We start from the raw sequence: 21,051 nt of genomic DNA, 5'->3' as shown, positions 1-21,051 counted from the left end.
AAGTGTAGTCTAACGTACGACTACCCCTTTCGTCATCAGATTCAGCCTAACGTACGGCTCATTCTGCAACTCAGATACGATCTAGCGTATGGTCCATTCTGATCCTTTATCCCCAACAGCATATGACACACTCCGACTCCCCAGCGAAGTCGGCAGCCTAATGGATGACTCATTATACGGTCTAACGTACGACCCAGTGTGGCACCCATGTCTTCAAATTGGCCTAATATACGGCGCGATCTGAAGCTTTCGTCATCAAACCTCCCGGATGGCATCTTTAAGCCCATCTCCATCAAGACCAACTGTCGATTCTCAAGTGCAAACTTTTGGGGCATTCTAGTGTTCAATAATCTTCCACCTCCAGACCACGAATGGCGTATACACCATTCTAACTCTCTCGGTCCAAGAATATTGAACAGGGGCAGCTGTCATACCCCAAAATTTGCCCATTAATATTTCAAGACATTTTGCAAGGCATTCCGACTCATATATAACACTGATCTTGAAGAAACAAAGGCCCAGCTCACGGATGGCCCAATCCAGAAAATGGCCCAAACTGGCCTGTTCGCTACGCACTCGCCTAGCGAAGCTGACAGACAACAAAAATTTCGGGTTTCATTCTGAGCCCAAAAAAAAAAAAAAAAAAAAAAAAAAAAACGAGAAACGAAAAAAAAAAAAAAAAAGAGAATTTTTTTAATTAATTAATTAATTAATTAATTAATTAATTAAATAATTAAAATAAATAAATAAATAAAATATAACAAATTATTTTGGACTTGGGTCTCCCTCATTCCAAGCCCATTATCCACGAAATTAGTCTATAAATACTGAAGTTTCAGTAGGGGAGTTACACTTGGAGTTACACTGGGAGATTCATTGAAAAAAAAAAGGAGGAGGAGAACAGAGAAGAACGAATAGAAGTTTTGGCATAGGAACCCTGCCTACCCGGAGAATTCAGAGTAAAGAAACCCTGAAGGCAGCCCATCTGCACCGAAGCCATCGCCGTCCAATTCCCGCTGCCTAACTTATTCCGATACTACAAGTGGTCAATCCCTTCAACCTTGAATTGGCAAACAGGTTTGCGTATCTCTATTGTTTATACTTTCAATTGGCCATATCTACATATATAATGCATCATGATTAAATGTTGATATATAATTTGCTTTCGTATGGGAATTTAAATATGCCTGAATACCCTGAATGTTTGATCATGTTATTCCTGTGATAAAATGCCATAAAATTCAAAGTTCCTAACGTGGGGCTGTTTTCAAATTCAAAATCCGTGGCCGCTCGCTAGCACCTCGCTAGGCGAGCCTGGGGCGAGTATTCGCCTGGCCTTCGCTAGGCGAGGCAGAGGCGAACGAGACAGTAGCTGACTTTTCTATTCTGTTTTTTTTTATGTTTTATCATAGCCATGCATTATTCATCCTATCCTATTTATTGTTGTGATATTTCTCCGGTGTAATCTTCGATTGCACCCTGATTTGGTGTTCTGACATGTTTCTTTTTTTTGAGTTTCGTAAAGGTTCACATATCCCAGGAAAAGGTTATTGGCTAGGTATTCCACTTTATTTGTGGGATACCCTTGTGGAGTTTCACCCTAAATTAATTTTTAATGTATTAATTTCTAATGTATTAATTTTTTAATATATTATTTTTAATAATTTTAATGTGGAGTTTCATCCTAATTATATAATTAATTGTAAAACTTTGCCTTTGAATAAGTGATCTTGGACCTCTCTTTGTTGCCTTACGATTACGATATTACGGTCATGTCCCGCGAACGTGGGGATACCCTTAGCAAATACCCTTCGGTTAAATCATCATAAAATAAATTATAGTCCCTCGGATGTTGCCTTCGAATATACAACTTTGTCCCTCGATGACCCTCCGATGTTGCCTACGGTTAAAAGATGATAGTCCCTTCGAATGCTAAGATATCCTCGTAACTGTTGCCTTCAATGACCTATCGATGATCCTACGATGACCCTTAAACATCCAAAGGATAAAACTACTTATTTCTCAATAATAAGGACAGTTTTACCCTCATAAGGATAGGAAATGCTCATAAAGACCTTGGGTCGGTATAACTCTTAATTGTTGGCTCACAATCTAAAAACAATTTTCACACCTCACACCTTTCAAAATATCCTTAGAAAATCACCACTTGGTATATATTCATACTAGAATCATTACCGAGTTATATTTTTCTAAACAATTTCCAAAACTAAACGAGATAACTACTTTGTATATATTCATACAAGAATCATTACAAAGTTAAATTCTCTTTCCAAAAACAATTTTCCAAACAATTCACAAACACTTTTTTTCAGACAAAAATAATATAAGTGATCGAGCAATTAAGAGCCCATGGATAACCATGGATACAAAGGGTGCTAACACCTTCCCTTTGTATAATGTACCTCCCGAACCCAAAATCTAAATTAAGGTCTTTCCTGTTCTTTTCCACCTTTCCTTATTGGATAAAAGAAAAGTCGGTGGCGACTCTTGCTAACCGCGACATTGCGATAAAAAACACAAAAAGTCCAGTTCACCGTATGACAACAGGTAATCGGAATGAACCTCCAGGGGTTATCCCACAAATAAAGTGGGAAATCATGCAAGTTATCCCTGCAAAAGTCATGTGAGCCCTCACAAAAATTCAACAAAAGGGTTAGTGAAACACCATAAGCATTTTTTTCATGATCAACAGTATGGTTTCAAAAAAACTCAAACCCTGTGGCATACATTTCAGAAATTAAACGGTTAAACATTCAAGGCATTGTTTATACATTCATATACATATTAAACCCATGGGCAAAGGTAATGGGAATAATGGCAAACCTGATTGGAGAGCTTGATTGAAATTGAGTTGCACCCGTGAGGTTTACAAAACAATCTTCAGGGTTTATGTGAGGCAGAGGCGATTCTGTGTAGCTGAGTTCCCTTCGGGGTTTGGAGGCTGCTCTGAACTCCGTTAGGTCTTCTCTCACTATCTTTTTCCTCAGGGTTTTGTTCCAAGGAAACCTCAGAGTATTTTGCTTCTCTCCCTTCTTCTCCCTTTGTTCTGTGTGGCCTTTTGTTTCAATGAAACTCTAGTATTTATAGGCTAATATTGGTAGCTTAGTGGACTTTTGAGAAAGGTCCAAGTCATATTTTATTTATTTAATTATTTCTTTAATTAATTAAATAATTAATTAATTAATAATTATTTTTTTTTTCGTTTTTTTTTTCGTTTTTTTTTTGGATCTAATTCTGATTGATATGATGAAATGCAATATGAAATGCTAAATGAATGCATGAATGAGGAGGGCACATTTTGGGGTGTTACAGTTGACACACTTCCTGGCCATCTGATCATGTTTGGATGTTATATTCTGAGCCATTGCTTGTCAATACTCCGCGTACATTGCATTGACTGAAGACTACCATGGAAAGCACGCGTGTGACAATCAGATCTGCCACCTCAATTAGCGAGGGAGATCTGATGGCCCTTGTTTTTTCTAATTTCTTTTTATTTTGTGAATTTTCATTAAATCCTTTTATTTTGTTTAATTCATATTAATTTCATTTTTATTCCAAAAAATATGGGACTTTCATCAAAAATATTTAAATATTTTTCTATTCCATATTCTAAATTAAAATTATTTTTTGGATTAATTTTGATATTTTACATGAATTAAATTTTTTTGTGCATATTTTTAATTTTTTTAAAATACTTCTGACTTTTTAAAAATAGTGAATTTTTTTGTCTAAGGTCCTTTGACCTAAGATAAATCGCTTGGCCATTTATTTGGTGTTTTGAAGGGATTTTAGGTTTTGACCAAATAAAAATGCATTTCAATTCACTTTTAATTGGATTTTTAATTTATTAAATGTTCAAAAAATATTGTTGAGCCATTTTTATGGTCTTGTGATGTTTGACTTTCTATTTGGGCCTTGGTCAAGGTTGATTTGACTTTTGTTAGATCAAAACCATTGGTTTTAGGGGATTGATGAAATGTACATTTCATCTCCCAAAATGAATGGATAGGTTTGATTTGATAAAAATTCTCCCTTGGTCAATTTGTGTTTCTATCTTCCCCTCCCTCTTCATCTTCATCCCTATTCTTTCCCATTCCCTCATTTGACCAATGAAATCTCTAATGTCTTAAGGCTAATTGGTTCATCAATGACCTTGTGTCAGATGAACCAATACAAGTATGATTGAGATAGGTCCCTCCCTCTTGATGTTTTGTTTTAGTGTGTGGTATGTTTTAGGAGTTTGGTTCTTCATACCAAATCTCTAACATGCATTAAAACCTAAATTTTTATTGCCCGACCTCAGATAGTTGTGACTTCTACATAAGTCAAATTACGGTTGCTTAACATATAGCTAAATTTGACCCTAATGGCATAGCATTCTACTAAGTGAGATTGCAAGTCTCCCATTCTTCATGGTATTGTATGGAGACTTGAACTTTTTTCCTTTCATGAGAGCTAGTGGCATACTTGTTGAATTATCCAAGTTGGAACCCTTCTCATGGGAGATGTCTTGGTTTAAGGATCCATGCTTGTGAATGAATGGTTGAGTGTTCTCCAAAGAATGATTTAATCAATTAAAAAACACCACTAACCTTTACTAACCCTTGACTAACATTTGACTAATTCTCATTAATATTGCTTTACTTTCAAGTCATTTACCTTATGTAATTTAAATTTCAGTCATTTATCATTCATTGCCATTTACATTTCATTTAACTTGTTTATGTTTATGTCATTTTCACTTTGGTCATTTGAGCCATATCTTGTGATTGTATATATTTGTTTATGTGTTTTGGTTTTGTTTGTGGTCTTAGGATATTAAAATACTTAATAACAACAAAAACCTAAAAAATGTTTGGTGGACTGTTGAGCTTGATATGAACTCTTGGACTTAGAACTAGGCAACATTCCCTATGCAAAAAGAACTTGGCCAATGCCAACATTTTTGAGACCAAGCTAATATGAACTGAGCCTTCATCTGATGTAAGCCTTGGATCTTGTTTGAATTCATACGCTACTCTGTCTTTGTGCTAATTGTTATTTTGACCTTGTGTCTGATGCTTTGCTTTGAGTTGATCAAGGAATATTTTATCTGATACATGAGAAGATAAAGACGACTACTAGCTTCTGGGATTGTTTGCTTGGATGTGGCTATCTTTATTTGATGCATTGATCTTCATAATGTCTGGATATTGCCAATTGCTCATTGATTATTGCTTGATTCAAAGTCCAAAGGGAAAGTGGATTTCTATATGACATTCTTGTCTGTTGGATTGCATCCTATTAGTCATATCTTTTCAAATCTTAACTTCTACTTTGTGCTTAGGATAGCCTCTTCATCTTCTCCCACTTCTTAAATTTCAAATCTCTCCCTCGTTTCAAAAACTTCTTTGCTTGTGATTTTAAACTTAGACTTTGTTTAATGATTAGAAACTTTAACCTTATGCCATTGAATTTTTAAATCTTTTCTTAGTCAAATTTGTAAACAAACTTAATCATATTAACTTCAAATTTCAAAAAGACAAAAACGACTAACAACCCCATTCAAACATTTGGATAATTTGTGCCCTTTTTCTTATTAAAATTTTGGTAAAAACAATTCACCAACTTTGAAATTTTTACCACGAACTACGAGGTTTTGATCCCTAATTTTTTTGTTGGTATGTAGGCACAAGACCGAAGGTCTTGTCAAACACAAAAATATAATCAATGGATTCTTTTCTCATCCCACACTCTATTTTTCTCAAACATCTTTTTATACCAAACACATATGCACACATAAGAAAGGGCTCCCTAGGAGTACCTAGGACACTTTAGGTGTTAACACCTTCCCTCTGTGTAACCAACCCCATTACCTGTAATCTCTGGCATTTTATTAGTTTTGATTTGAAAACTTCTTATTTTTGGGTTTTGTTCGTACTTTTCCCTTTTCCCTTGGAAACAATAAAAGCGTGGCGGCGACTCTGGTTTTATTGACGTCTTGCTTATCCATAGCTTGATGGTCATGAATTTACCACTACAGAAATTAAGTGGCGACTCTGCTGGGGAGTAGTCTCCAGTGGGTTTAGCCTACTTTTTTGTGTGTATATAATTGTATATTTGATGTATGTATATTTGTTTCTATGATATAATCTGCTTGTTGTGCTTGGTGATCTCTGAGTGGTGAGATAAGTTCTAACCCTAACTTGAGTGCAATTAAGATAGGAGGATGGTATAGTCATGTTTGACTTGTGTGGAGTAGTCCTTAACAAGTAGGCTTGAGATCTATCTACTTAGTGGAGACCCTTTTGGAGTTAGGAATGTCACACAAGTTATTTGTGGTTAGGCATTACTATCTCTGATTTGGGGTCCGAGAAGTTGAGGACCGTAGAACATTTAACCCCTCTTGGCCTATTTAGGACGTAGTGAGGAGATTGTTCAAGTGTAGACTTGATAACAGTTGTCACACGATACTACACTCAGACGAGTTTCTCTTGAGAATATTATGGGTTGATGAGTCAGTCATCCTAACCTGTAATATCCGATAAATGGAATTAAGACTCTGGGAACTTTTTAGAACGTGATCTATAGGTTTTTATCCTTAGTACACTCCTTTGGGATGGTCCTTCACCTAACTCCATGCTCGTGACTCACAATAAACCCTTGATTCTTGGTTGATCCAATCAAGTCTTGTCAATACCAATGGAACTTGGGTGTTGATAAGGTGAAAACCATAATCCACCAAAATGGATGATTGATCTTGACAACGACTTGATTCGTCCCTTGACCTTTGTTTGTTTGCCTTGTGTGTGATCCCTTATTTGTGATTGCTACATTCACGCATTCATGTGCATCATAACATTCATCACACAGATAATAACTTCAAGGAATTGAGGTCTCATTTGCAAATATTTTTAGACCATGGATTATGGATGAAGGAACACCAAGAAGTGCAATTTAAGATGTCCTTATTTGAAAGAGATAAGGAAGTTGTCATCCTTTGTACTAGATCCCTTGGACTTCATGCAACGTCATAGAAACCTTTGTCTGTGTTATTTGCTAATATGGTTGAAGGACTTATGAGTGTCTTGGTTCAGTTTTACGATCCTCTCTACCGGTGCTTCACTTTTTATGATTATCAGCTTGTGCCTACGTTGGAGGAGTATGCTCATCTCTTGGGTATACCCGTATCTAACAAAGTGCCTTTTAATGGATCGAAGGAGATTCCTAGATCTCATATCATAGCTGAAGCTCTTCATCTGAAGAAATATGAGTTTGATGCTCATTTGGTGAAGAAAAGAGGTATTCTTGGGTTGACTTCTGAGTTCCTCATTGGTAAAGCTATTGTTTTTTCTCAAGCAGGTAATATGAATGCTTTTGAAGCCATATTTGTATTGCTCATCTATGGTTTAGCCTTGTTCCCTAACATTGACGGTTTTGTTGATGTTAACGCCATTAGAATCTTCTTGATTGAGAATCGTGTTCCTACTCTGTTGGGTGACATGTATTTCTCTTTGCATTTAAGGAATTCTAAAGGTGGTGGGAGTATCGTGTGCTGTGTCCCTCTTCTGTACAAGTGGTTTATTTCACACTTGCCTCAGACGCCTGCTTTCTTGGAGAACAAGAAATGTCTACGATGGTCTCAGAGACTTATGTCTCTCACTAATGATGATATTGTTTGGTATGATTTTGCATTGAGTAGTATGGATATTATTGATAGTTGTGGTGAATTCTCTAATGTGCCTCTCATTGGTACACAAGGAGGAACCAACTACAACCCTGCTTTGGCTCGTCGTCAACTTGGGTTCCCCTTGAGAGATAAACCTAATTACACTCAATTAGAAGGTATTTTCTATCAAGAGGGTAAATATCCCCAACATTTGAAGCAAAGGATGATACATGCGTGGCATAATGTGCATAGGAAAGGAAGATCTGAGCTTGGTCTGTGCAACTGTGTAGCTTTGGAAGCTTACATTATTTGGGTGAAGAAGAGAGCTTTGGCTTGTGAAAGATCTATGTCTTTGGTTGTAGCTGAGACATCAACTTTCCTTAACCAAGATGTAGAGGAGTTAGAAGACGCACTCACTAAGATGAAGCAAGAGAAAGACATGTGGGAAGAGCGGTTGCATGCTTTGAGCCAAAATCATGAACAATTGCAGCTTGAGTCGAAAGACAAGGATGCACTTATTGATATTCTTGAAGACCGAGCAGTAAAGAGACAGAGAGAGCCAGGGGATCTATCTTCCTCTAGTACGCCTTAGCCTTTTGGTGCTTGGAAGAAGATTGTTGATCAGCTAGTTCTTGAGAAGTCTCACATGAAGACATCCTTTGAGTCCGAGATTTGATGCATCCGGAGGAAGTATGCACCCATAACCAGATCATCTGATGCAGTTTGATCCTTAAGATGATAGTTTCCTTTTCTCTTGTATTTATACTTTGGTTTATGAAATTATAGTCAATGTATTCCTTCCAAATTTTATGAATAAAAAGAGATTTTATGGTTAATCAAATTGTTATTATTATATATTTGCAAATAGAACTTCATATGTTCCTTGAAATTAAAAACAATCAGAAACATTGCATTTCATGCATCATTTGCATAACAGGTTTTCTTCCGCCAGATGTCTTGTCAGTTCTTCTTCTGTGCATCAGCCCAAGCTGGCTCACCATTATAACACTCATGCTAATCAACCAAGGATCATGGAGAATCTAGAGCAAGAGAACCAAGAGCTGAAGGATGAGATTTCCAGACTAACGACTACGATGGAATCTGTCATTGCTGCACAGAACCAATCATCACCAACTCCTGCAACTCCTTCCCAGAGGACTGTTATTTTTGAGGTGGCTACCTCAACTATTCCTGTTGCTGCCAGTCAATCTATTACCTCCATGCCTGCTAGATTCCCTTGGGGAATGCCATCAAACTTTATTCCATAAGGGTATGCGTCCACCTTTGTTTCGATGCTGGCATCTAGCCCGGTCATGTCAGTGCCACCTCCTGTTGTTCACACTTTTCCTCGTGTTGAAGATACTATCTACCACTCTGAGTCGTCTGAGGGTCCAGATGTGTATGAGAAGATGGACGAGATGAAAGGTCAATTCCTAGAGTTGCATAAAGAATTGAAGACTCTGAGAGGAAAAGATTTGTTTGGGAAAAGTGTTGCTGAACTCTTCCTGGTCCCCAATGTTAAGATCCCAATGAAGTTCAAGGTCCCCGAATTTGAAAAGTATAAAGGGAACACTTGCCTGCTAAGCCATCTTGTGATGTACGCCAGAAAAATTTCTACTCAAACTGATAATGATCATTTGCTGATTCACTATTTCCAAGACAACTTGACTGGAGCTGCTTTGAGATGGTATATGGGTTTGGATAATGCAAGCATCCGTACTTTCAATGACTTAGGCGAGGCCTTTGTCAAGCAGTATAAGTACAATGTGGATATGGCACCTGATAGAGACCAGTTGAGGTCAATGTCTTAGAAAGATAATGACACATTCAAAGAGTATGCCCAGAGATGGAGAGAGTTGTCTGCCCAGATTAGTCCACCTCTTTAGGAGAAAGAAATGAAAAAAATCCTCTTGGAGATGATGAGTTCATTTTATTATGAACCTATGATTGCGAGTTCCCCCAATGACTTTACCGAAATCGTAAATATGGGGATGAGACTAGAAGAAGGAGTCCGTGAAGAACGTCTGTCAAAAGAAGAAGCATCATCCAGCAAGAAGTACAGTAGGAGTTTCTCCAAGAGGAAGGAAGGAGAGACTAACTCAGTGTCAATATGGAGGAAAATGAGGCCTCATGTCAGAAAGAGTTCTCAACCTCGTCAACATCTACATCAAGTTTCTTCAGTAATTCCGATTTTTTCCAACAATTCCAACAATCAATCAGTTCCAATTCAATAACAACAACATCGACAACCGCAACAAATAACTAACAACAACAACAACAACAACAATAATCATCATCAACAAAACTTTGAGAGGAAGAAGGTGTCTTTTGACCCTATTCCTATGACATATGCAGAATTGTACCCATCATTGGTTCTCAAGAACCTCATTCAACCAAGAAATCCTCTGCAAATTCCTGAGCCACTATCATGGTGGTTCAAACTTGAACTTCGCTGTGCCTTTCACCAGGGAGCCCCTGACCATGACATAGAGAACTACTATCCATTGAAATATGAGGTCCAGAAAGTTGTGAAGAGTGGTATGGTGTCTTTTGAGGATAAAGCGCCGATCGTGAAAGCTAATCCATTGCTTGTTCATGGTAATGCTACTATCAACATGGTGGACGGTTGTCCATGGAGTTTCCGAGTATTCAATGTGTGATGTATCCGTAGGTCGTTGGTGGAAATTCATAGAACCTTGTGTTTGATTAGTGACTGTGAACATGGCCATGATGGTTGTGTAATCTGTAGCGTGAATCCCCGTGGGTGTATGGTTTTAAAGAGGGATATCCATAAGTTGATGGGTGAGAATGTAATCTAGATTCAACAGTCGAGGGATATAGATGATGTGAATGTGATTGTGTCTGTATTCAAGACCCCTGAGCGAGTAGTTATCCAGTTTGATAGTAGCAACAACAATAATGTTAATAGATCGGTATCGCCGTTGGTTATACAGCAGGCCCTGTTCCGTATGCATCCGATAAAGTTGTGCCATATCACTACAATGCCACTATGATTGAAAATGGTCAAGAGGTTCCTCTACTAGTTGCAGACTCAGTGGTGAATATTGCAGATATATCAAAGGTGACTCATAGCGGTCGTGTGTTCGGTCCAGTCTTTTCAAAAGAAATAGAAGATGTTTCCGCAAGTAAGAAGGCAGAGATTCCAGTAGTGATTCTGATTAGTGCTTCGACGTGTCAGTCTGGTGAATCCAGCAAACTGAAGGCTAACAATGATGATGAAGTTTTAAAGTTAATCAAAAGAAGTGAATTCAATGTGGTAGAGCAGCTGCTCCATACTCCGTCAAAGATCTCCGTGCTATCACTGCTGATGAATTCTGAAGCACATAGGGAGGCATTGTAGAAAGTGTTGGAACATGCTTACGTTGAGCATGATGTGATTGTGGATCAATTTGACCACATAGTTACCAACATTACTTCTTGTAATAATATGAGTTTTTGTGATGACGAGCTTCTTGAGGAAAGCAAAAATCATAATTTGGCGCTGCACATTTCAATAAACTATAAGGAAAACACTATGTCTAATGTGCTGGTTGACACTGGGTCATCTTTGAATATGCTGCCAAAGTCAACTTTATCTAGACTCTCCTATCAAGGCGCCTCAATGAGGTATAACGACATGATTGTCAAAGCGTTCAATGGTTCGCGTAAAACTGTCATCGGTGAAGTGGACCTTCCAGTAAAGATAGGTCCGAGTGATTTCTAGATTACTTTCCAGGTAATGGATATCCACCCGACCTACAGTTGCTTGTTAGGAAGGCCATGGATTCATTAAGCTGGAGCAATGACTTCTAGTATACACCAGAAGATGAAATTTGTGAAGAACGACCAACTCGTCGTTGTTGGTGGAGACTGGTGAGCCATCTGTTATCTTTCACTTATGTTGATGTTGAGAAGGAGGTTAGGACACCGTTCCAAGCCTTGTCCATTTCTGATGAAATAAAGAAAACTGGGGTACCCATGTCTTCTTTGAAAGATGCACAAGAAGCCATTCAGGCTGGCAGCATTGACAAATGGGAACGTATGGTAGAGATTGCCGAGAATAAGAATAAGGCCATATTGGGTTTTCAACCGGGGTCGTTCAACATCAGAACTGAAGTTATGCAACTAAGTTTCCACAGTGGAGGGTTCATTCATGGGAATGATCAACACTCAGTTGCCATAATTAAAAACGATAGTGATGAAGATGAAGCTTGCGCCAACTTTGTGACGCATGGCCAGACTTGCAACAATTGGAATGTTGTTGATGTTCTGTAAGACCCCAATTTTGTCCCTAAGATCCCTCATGGCATCATAGCATTGCATTTGCATTGCCTCAAGGATCATAAGCATCTTGGTTCCCTTTGCCTTTGGGTGGGACCTCTTGTGAGTGGTTTGAGATCACCAAGCATGCTTGAATTGTATATTATTGCTTTTCTCACTTTGTTTACTAACTAAAAGCACAAAAATATGTCACTAACATCTTTTGTTTGTAGCTTGAGCAATCACAAGGTCCAAAGCTTCTAGGAGATCTTTTCTACAATGATAAGGTCAAGAGGAGATGAAAGCAAGCATGGTAATGGTTCCCAAAGTTCTCCTCCATCAAATATGCCTCCCTAGCATCTCAATTCATCATTTTGATCAAAAGAAAGTCAAAGGGTTTGAGGTTTGCTCCCCAAGGAAACCCTAGTTCATCCGATCATCAACAATGCCTTGCTCTTGAAGCAACCTCAGCCCATGATCAAATACAATCAAGGGAAGTTCTTCAACTTATCATTTCATGCATATTTGAACTTATTTGAGTATCCTCAATCATCAATTCATCAAGATATGGGTTGTGGATTTGAGAAGTTAATCAGTCAATTCACCTGACTATTTTGAAATGCACTGAGACCTAAATTTTTATGTGTTTGTCAAATGTAGATTATTCCAAAAGCAAAAATGTTCTTAAGGACAATATGAACAACTTTCATGTTCTTAAAAAATTGATTTGAAGCTTGGAAGGTCATCTCCCATTCCAATACATTATAGGTCATTTTGACTGAAACCCTAATTTTGGGTCAACTTCCCAAGAACATAACTCATTCATTTTTTATGATTTGGAGGTGGGATCAAATGAATTGGAAAGCTTAGGATTTCTAATTCAAATGTTATGTTGAACAAAATTTCAAAATATCAAAGGAAATACATGTGATAATGCAAGACATTATAGGTCCTTTTGGACCAAATGCATTAAGAGGCAAAAAAGTCCAACTTCAAGTGCCCACAACTCTTTCATCAAAAATCCAATTGATGCACAATTTAAGTTCATTTTGATTGGCTTGAAGAGATCTACAACTTTGATGTTGGAGATTTTTTCATTTGAGGTTTGCATCATCAAAACAGAGGGGCTTGAACATTGGCCAAATTTAGAAACCTTGCCTTTACATGTTTTGCACCTTGCACTTTAAACTCAAATTTCACCAATTTCCACACTTCAAATGGATTTTTTCCCAACATAACAATTGTTCCTTGCATCAAAACCTTTCTAACCATTACTCACATGATCATGTTTGGATTTGGCAAATGGTATTTTCGAAGAGGGGAAGTTTTTGGTCCAATTATGCATAACACCTCAAAATTCCATGCACAAGCAATTACCATTCAGATTACACGTCCATTTCACTTTGGTATGACTTCAGATTACATTTGGCATTGCATTTGGGCCTTTTGAATGATCATGCAAGCCCATGCAATGAATGTCCAATTCCATGCACACGGATTGAATCACACTAGCCTTGCCATTCCATTTATAAATAAGAGCCTCACTCCATTCAAATTTCATCCATGAATCAACCTGAAATGCTGCTGAACTGAAAACCTAACCTCTCACCAAAGAAGTTATTTCACTTTTCTTCAAGGAATCAAGCTCAAATCTCCAGAATCCAAGTTCATTGATCTTCATCCTTTAGTTCATTGATCTTCTGTTTTGATAAAGGAAGCAAGGAATCAAGCTCAAATCTCCAGAATCCAAGGTTGTTCTTCAACTGGTTTTTTCTTCGAAACTCATCATCTATTGATCTATTTGCTTGGATTTTGTGTTGGCTGAAGTCCTCTCAATAGAGGCATCATTACTGTGCATTTAATTTTTGAAATCCATCAAGTTCTTATGAACATCATAAAATTTCCATCTCTGATTTCTCTCAATATAGAGATCTAGAGCGGAATTGAGTGGTACAGGGATGATGTACATCATCCCAGCTTTCCAATGATGTATGGATCGTGTATTTTGGTTAAGCTTTTAAAACCTGCAAATATCACCGGAATCTTCATGCTCACCGGAGAAGAAGGTGGCTCCGGTGGCCGTCCCTTTGCCAGATGCGTTGTGGACCCTTGGATCTGATTTCCTGATCTAATCCTGGCCTTTGCTTCTTATGACTTTTATTAATTCATTGTGTTACGCATGGACTTTGGCCTATGGTGGAAGCGCGTTTCTGGAGCGTCTGATCTGCCAGCTCAATTAATGAGCTCAGATCTAACGCTCCTTGTTTTTTTGAATTTTCTAATTTCTGATTTTATTTTCTTTATTTCCTTTTATTTCAAAAATTCATATCTTCTTCATTTTAAATCCAAAAATTATAGGACCAATTGCATTCTTCTCCAAATAAATTCTAGTTTCTAATTTTGATTTTAAATATTTTTTATTTTGTCATTTGATGTTTTTTGTGAATTTTCTCTTTTCTGGTTATTTTTAATTCATTTTAAATAGTTTTTGATATTCAAAAAATACAAAAAATATTTTCCTAACCTATTTGAATGATGATGAATCTATGAAAAATATTCTCATTAATTTTTTAATTGATTTGAGATTTATTTGAGATTTTAGTTCAATTAGGTTATTTTTATTCATTTTTAATTGATTAAAAATAGTTTCTGACTTTTAAAAAATGCTGATTTTTTTGTCAAACATTGTTTGACCTTATTGAACTTAGGATAAATCACTTGGACCTTTCAAGGTTGATTTGAAGTGATTTTGAAGTTTGACCTTTCTTTTATTTTTTAATTCAAGTTTATTTTAATATTAGAAATGCCAAAATATTTTGCTTATTGTTTGACCTCCAATCTTCATCTCATTTCTGATTTCTGATTGTTTGACTTTGACTTTCAATGTCATTTGGTCAACACATGTGGATTGGTACATTTGATTTCACCTTATGCACTTTATTCTTTCCATTTTCCTTTTCCATTATTCATCTCTTTCTTCTTCTTCTTCTTCTTCTTTTTTGATCAATGAGTTGAAGGTTGATAAGTTAGCATTGATTAGGGAGGCTTAATCTTCTTTGATTCAATTGCGCTTGTGTTTTGTTTTGATTGTTGTGAACCAAAATGCAAAGAATTGGACAAAATGGACTTAGACTTTAGGACTTTCCCTATGCAAATTTGGAGTCAAAGAGCAACTAAGCATTGGGCCTTTAGAATGCTTAATCTTGAAGATGAACATTGAAAGGACCATATTCTAAACTCCCTCTTGTCCATTCTTTGATTGTATTATAGAACCTTTTGATGTGTGTTTTCTTGTGCTAGGAGTTCCAACTTGAGCTTAATTGAGGAACCATTGCCATGAGCTTCTAAGAGAGAGAGAGATCCAAGATACATTGAGGAGTCTTTCCAAGAGTTCATTTGACTGTTGATTGCTTGAGTTTATGCTTTGCGTGATTGCTTATTCCAAAGGATAGGAGCTACTTAGATCATCAATATGATCTCAAGAGAAGAACTCTATTTGTGGTTTTGTTTCTTATCCCTCACCTTTTTGCATTACTTAGGACCTTAGCCCTTCTTCTTCTTCTCTCCACTCTAACCCAAGCCAAACCTTTGTGCAAACATCTAATACTTGTTTTCAACATTAGAAACCTAAGCCTCATGCTTTTGATTTTCAAACTTTCTTTTCATAACACTTATTTTGAATTGAATCTTTAAGTCCACTTTGACCATTTTGTATATACTTCTAATTGGTAAATGTAACCCATTCAAATGTGTTTTTGTGGTTCCAATGGCCACCTTCTAATCAAAACTTTTTCATAACCTTTAGTTACTAGGTTTGAGTTATCTTTGTGGTAGATGTAATACTCACCTATATCCTTAGTGATGGACAATGAGTCTTCCATGCTTATTATAGGGTTAACCTCTCACTAGCATGTTGAAGCTATCCTCACATGGTGGATTTGTGGTTCTTTTTAGGTTGAGTTTTCTCCCTTTGATAACAAAAGACCTTAAGGCTTTTGGACTAATCAATTCACCAACTTGTTTTGAGATTTTTACCCCGAACTATGAGGTTTTGATCCTAATCTTTTTTAAGATGGTACGTAGGCAATGGGTTTATCCATTCAAACACAAAATGTAAATAAACTTGTATATTCTTTTCTCATCTCTTCAATCATGTTTGCACAAATAAACTTTCACAAAACAACAACCTTACAACAAGTGTGAAAAGGGCTCCCTAGGAGTACCTAGGATGTTTTGGGTGCCTAACACCTTCCCATTGCATAACCAACCCCCTTACCCAGATCTCTGATTCTCTTTTACTAGTTTTTGTTAAAACTTTTAGGTTTTTGTTCGCTTTCTAACCATTCCTTTGGATAAATAGAAGTGCGGTGGCGACTCGACTTGTATGGTTTACCTTGGATTTAGTCAATATCTCTAATGGTAACGAATACCCCGCTACATGTTCCTACTGTTATTCATCGCTTTAAGTAATTTGTTTTCATTTGTTTTAAGGAAAAATCTTTCTCCTATGCCTAAGGGAGAAGTGAACATTATTGGGCATTTTCGTGATTATCATCAATAAAATATAACTTTATCCATCCACATCTATGATGTTTTATTTTCACTTTTTGCTTTTTCTGAAAATGGTAATCACAAAAAAATAAACATGAATAAATAATAATTTCCATCTGCATAATATTTGGTCGCACTCCACTTCTCTAAAATCAAAATATCAAATCATTATGCAGGTTGGTTCTCAAACCAGTTGAATACAATGATCCTACTCTCTCTCCAAACTTGGATCTCCCTGGGTTTGAAGCTGAGGAAGAGATTGATGATGAAGAAGTATCTGATGAATTATCTCGTTTACTTTAGCACGAGGAGAAAACCATTCAGCCGTTTGAAGAGAAGATTAAACTGGTCAACTTGGGTTCTGAAGACGATGTGAAAGAAGTCAAGATCGGGTCTCAACTGTGTCTAGAAGCTAAGAAGGGGATGATTGATCTTCTTCGAGATTATTCTGATGTGTTTGCTTGGTCCTATAAAGACATGCCTGGGTTGGATTATGAGATTGTGGAGCATAGATTACCGTTGAAGCCAGAATGCCCGCCGGTCAAGTAGAAGTTGAGAAGAACGCATCATGATATGGCAGTGAAGACTAAAGAGGAAGTGCAGAAGCAAATTGATGTTGGTTTTCTTATAACCGCGAGTATTCACAGTGGGTTGCCAATATTGTGCCTGTTCCTAAGAAAGATGGAAAAGTATGCATGTGTGTTGATTATAGAGATTTGAACAAAGCTAGTCTGAAAGATGATTTTCCTCTGCCACACATTGACATGTTGATAGACAATACAACTACATTCAAAGTCTTTTCACTTATGGACAAATTTTCCGGTTATAATCAAATCAAAATGGCACCTGAAAATATGGAGAAAACCACATTCATTACACCCTGGGGAAAATTCTGTTATAGAGTGATGCCTTTCGGTTAAAAGAATGCTGGTGCAACGTACCCAAGATCAATGACCATTCTTTTTCATGATATGATGCATAAAGAGATTGAAGTTTATGTTGACGATATGATTGCCAAATCAAGTGATGAAGAAGAGCATGTTGAGCATTTGTTGAAGTTATTCCAGCATTTGAGGAAGTATAAACTCCGCTTGAATCCCAATAAGTGTACTCTGGGTGTTCGCTCTGGTAAGTTGTTAGGCTTTATTGTCAGCAAGAAGGGTATTGAAGTTGATCCTGCCAAGGTCAAAGCAGTATAAGAAATGCCCGTGCCCAAATCTGAGAAGCAAGTCAGAGGTTTTCTCGGCCACTTGAATTATATATCAAGCTTTATATCGCATATGACTGCCACATGTGCGTCTATTTTCAAGCTTCTTCAAAAAGATCAATCTAGTGATTGGACCTAAGATTTCCCAAAAGCTTTTGATAGTGTCAAAGAGTATCTGCTTGAGCCTCCGATGCTGTCTTCACCTGTTGAAGGAAGACCATTGATCATGTATTTGAATGTGCTTGATGAGAGTGGGTTATGTTCTTGGTCAACAAGACGAATATGGAAAGAAAGAGTATGCAATTTACTACCTCAGTAAGAAGTTCACCGACTATGAGACTCGGTATTCTATGCTTGAAAATAGATGTTGCGCATTGGCTTGGGCTGCTAAGCTTCTGCGCCAGTATATGTTGAATCATACCACTTGGTTGATATCCAAAATGGATCCAATCAAGTACATTTTTGAGAAGCCTGCTTTAACTGGGAGGATTTTCCGTTGGCAGATGTTGTTATCTGAGTATGATATTCAATACCGATCTCAAAAAGTAATTAAAGGTAGTGCCTTGGCTGATCATTTGGCTCACCAACCGATTGAAGACTATCAGTCAATGCAATATGCTTTTCCTGATGAAGAGATTTTATATTTGAAGATGAAAGATTGTGATGAACCATTGCTTGAAGAAGGGCTATAACCTTGTTCCCGTTGGGGCATGGTATTTGATGGAGTTATTAATTCGTATGGTAATGACATTGGGGCAATGATTATTACTCCTTAAGGCACTCATTTTCCATTTACAGCTAGATTGACCTTCAAATGTACAAACAATATGGCTAAGTATGAAGCCTACATTATGGGGCTCGAAGAGGCAATTGATCTCAGAATAAAGTATTTTGATGTCTATGGAGATTCAACTTTGGTTATGAATAAAATCAAAGGCGAATAGGAGACGAATCAACCCGGTTTGATACCATATAGAGATTATGCGAGGAGGATTTTAACTTTCTTTACAAAAGTTGAGTTTCATCATATCCCTCGAGATGAAAACCGGATGGCAGATGCTCTTGCAACATTGGCTTTAATGATTATGGTGAAATTTTAGAATGAAGTTCCCAATTTGACTGTGATGCGTCTTGATAGGCCAACTCATGTATTTGCTGTTGAAGAAGTCAAAGATGAGAAGCCATGGCATTGTGATATCAAATGTTTCCTCCAAAGTCAAATTTACCCGTCTGGGGCATCTTTGAGAGATAAGAAGACTTTGAGAAGATTAGCTAGTAACTTCTACCTAAATGGTGATGTACTTTACAAGAGAAATTTCAATATGGTTTTGCTCAGATGCGTGGATAGACACGAAGCAGACTTGTTGATGACTGGAGTCCATGAAGGTTCCTTTGGTACTCATTCCAATGGACATGCTTTGGCAAAAAAGATGTTGAGAGAAAATTACTATTGGCTGACAATGGAATCTGACTGTTGCAAGTTTTTGAAGAAATGCCATAAGTGTCAAATATATGCAGATAAGATTCATGTTCCTCCGACACTATTGAATGTCATTTCCTCTCCATGGCCCTTCTCCATGTGTGGAATTGATATGATTAATATGATTGAGCCCAAAGCTTCGAATGGACACCGTTTCATTCTGGTGGCTATTGATTACTTCACAAAATGGGTTGAAGCAACATCATATGCAAATATGACCAAACAAGTTATTGTGAGGTTTATCAAGAACCAGATTATATGTCGGTATGTTGTGCCAAGTAAGATCATTACTGATAATGGATCGAACTTAAACAATAATATGGTGGAAGCTCTTTGCAAATACTTCAAGATTACACATCATAATTCTTCTCCCTACAGACCTAAGATGAATGGTGTTGTTGAAGCTGCAAATAAGAACATCAAGAAGATCATTCAGAAGATGGTTGTGACATACAAAGATTGGCATGAAATGCTCCCATTTTCTTTGCATGGGTACCGTACATCCATCCGCACTTCAACAGGGGCAAACCTTTTCTCACTTGTTTATGGCATGGAAGTTGTGCTCCCAGTAGAGGTTGAGATCCCATTACTATGTGTGCTAATGGAAGCCAAGTTGACAAAAGATGAATGGTGCCAGACCATATATGATCAGTTGAATTTGATTGAAGAAAAAAGATTGACTACCATGTGTCATGGTCAGTTATATCAACAGAGTATGAAGAAATCTTTCGATAAGAAGGTCATGCCTTGTGCTCAAGAAAATTTTATCGTTCAAACCTGATGCTAGGGGCAAATGGACTCCTAATTATGAAGGCTCATATGTTGTGAAGAGAGCCTTCTCATGCGGTGATTTCATTCTTACAACTATGGATGGTGAGGAGTTCACTCGTCCTGTGAATGCCGATGCAGTCAAGAAATACTTCTCCTAAAAAAGAAAAGAACAACTCGCTAAGTTGAAAACCTGAAAGGGCGGCTTAGGCAAAAATGAGCGTCTCGGTGGATTGAAAATCCGAAAGGGAGATCTAGGCAAAAATTAGAGACATAAAACATAAAATTTATCCCGGTAGATTGAGTACCCCGCCTTGGGGCAATCTAGGCAAAAACTAGGGATTATGGCAAGTAACTGCATTCGGTTGGTCCTAATCTTAGGGGCAGTTTTGAGCAGGTCGTTTGGTTCTGATTCGTTATTCTCAACCGTCGCCAAGAGAACAATGGATATCGAAGTGTTAGAGAGAGTAATGATCATTGTATTCAATGTAGCCATTTTCCATGTAAATTACCATTTTCAAACTTTGTAAAGATTTATGGAGTCTTGTCATTTACAAACTACCATTCTATTAAATAAAGTTGAGCTTTTTATCCAATCATTTCTATTCTTATTTACTTCTGCTAAATAAAATTGAATTTTCGTGACGATAATTTAAAAGTAAATTAATGAATATTTTTTTTTTCTTAAAACAATAAAAACAACCACTTTGAGAATAATTGATTTCAGCAAGGAATATCAATAGCAATTTGAGAACAGGTAAGTCTTGAAGTGTGAAGCCTTGTTGGTCTTCCCTAAGCATTCAATTTGGTAACTATTTTCCTCCCCAACAGTTCATCAGTTATCCCTAACTGAGTTGGTGGGTCACATCCCCAGTGGAGTCGAGCTGATGATTGATCCCTTTTGCGAATCCATATTCCCCAACGGTGGTGCTCCTGTTGATATTCTCCAGATCCTGGACCTTTATTTTATGTCCATTAGCATACTTGTGTTGTATAACTTCAGCAGTTTATCAGATCCTGTTATCTTTATCTTGAAATTGGTTTATTTCGCAATTTCCAAGGAGAATTTGTTGATTATTGAGGAATGTGATGATCTTGGTTGTAGCATCCTCA

The sequence above is a fragment of the Lathyrus oleraceus genome, chromosome 1, assembly GCF_024323335.1.
Source record: "Lathyrus oleraceus cultivar Zhongwan6 chromosome 1, CAAS_Psat_ZW6_1.0, whole genome shotgun sequence".
Classification (NCBI taxonomy): domain Eukaryota; kingdom Viridiplantae; phylum Streptophyta; class Magnoliopsida; order Fabales; family Fabaceae; genus Lathyrus; species Lathyrus oleraceus.
Note: the sequence above shows the minus strand (reverse complement) of the source record.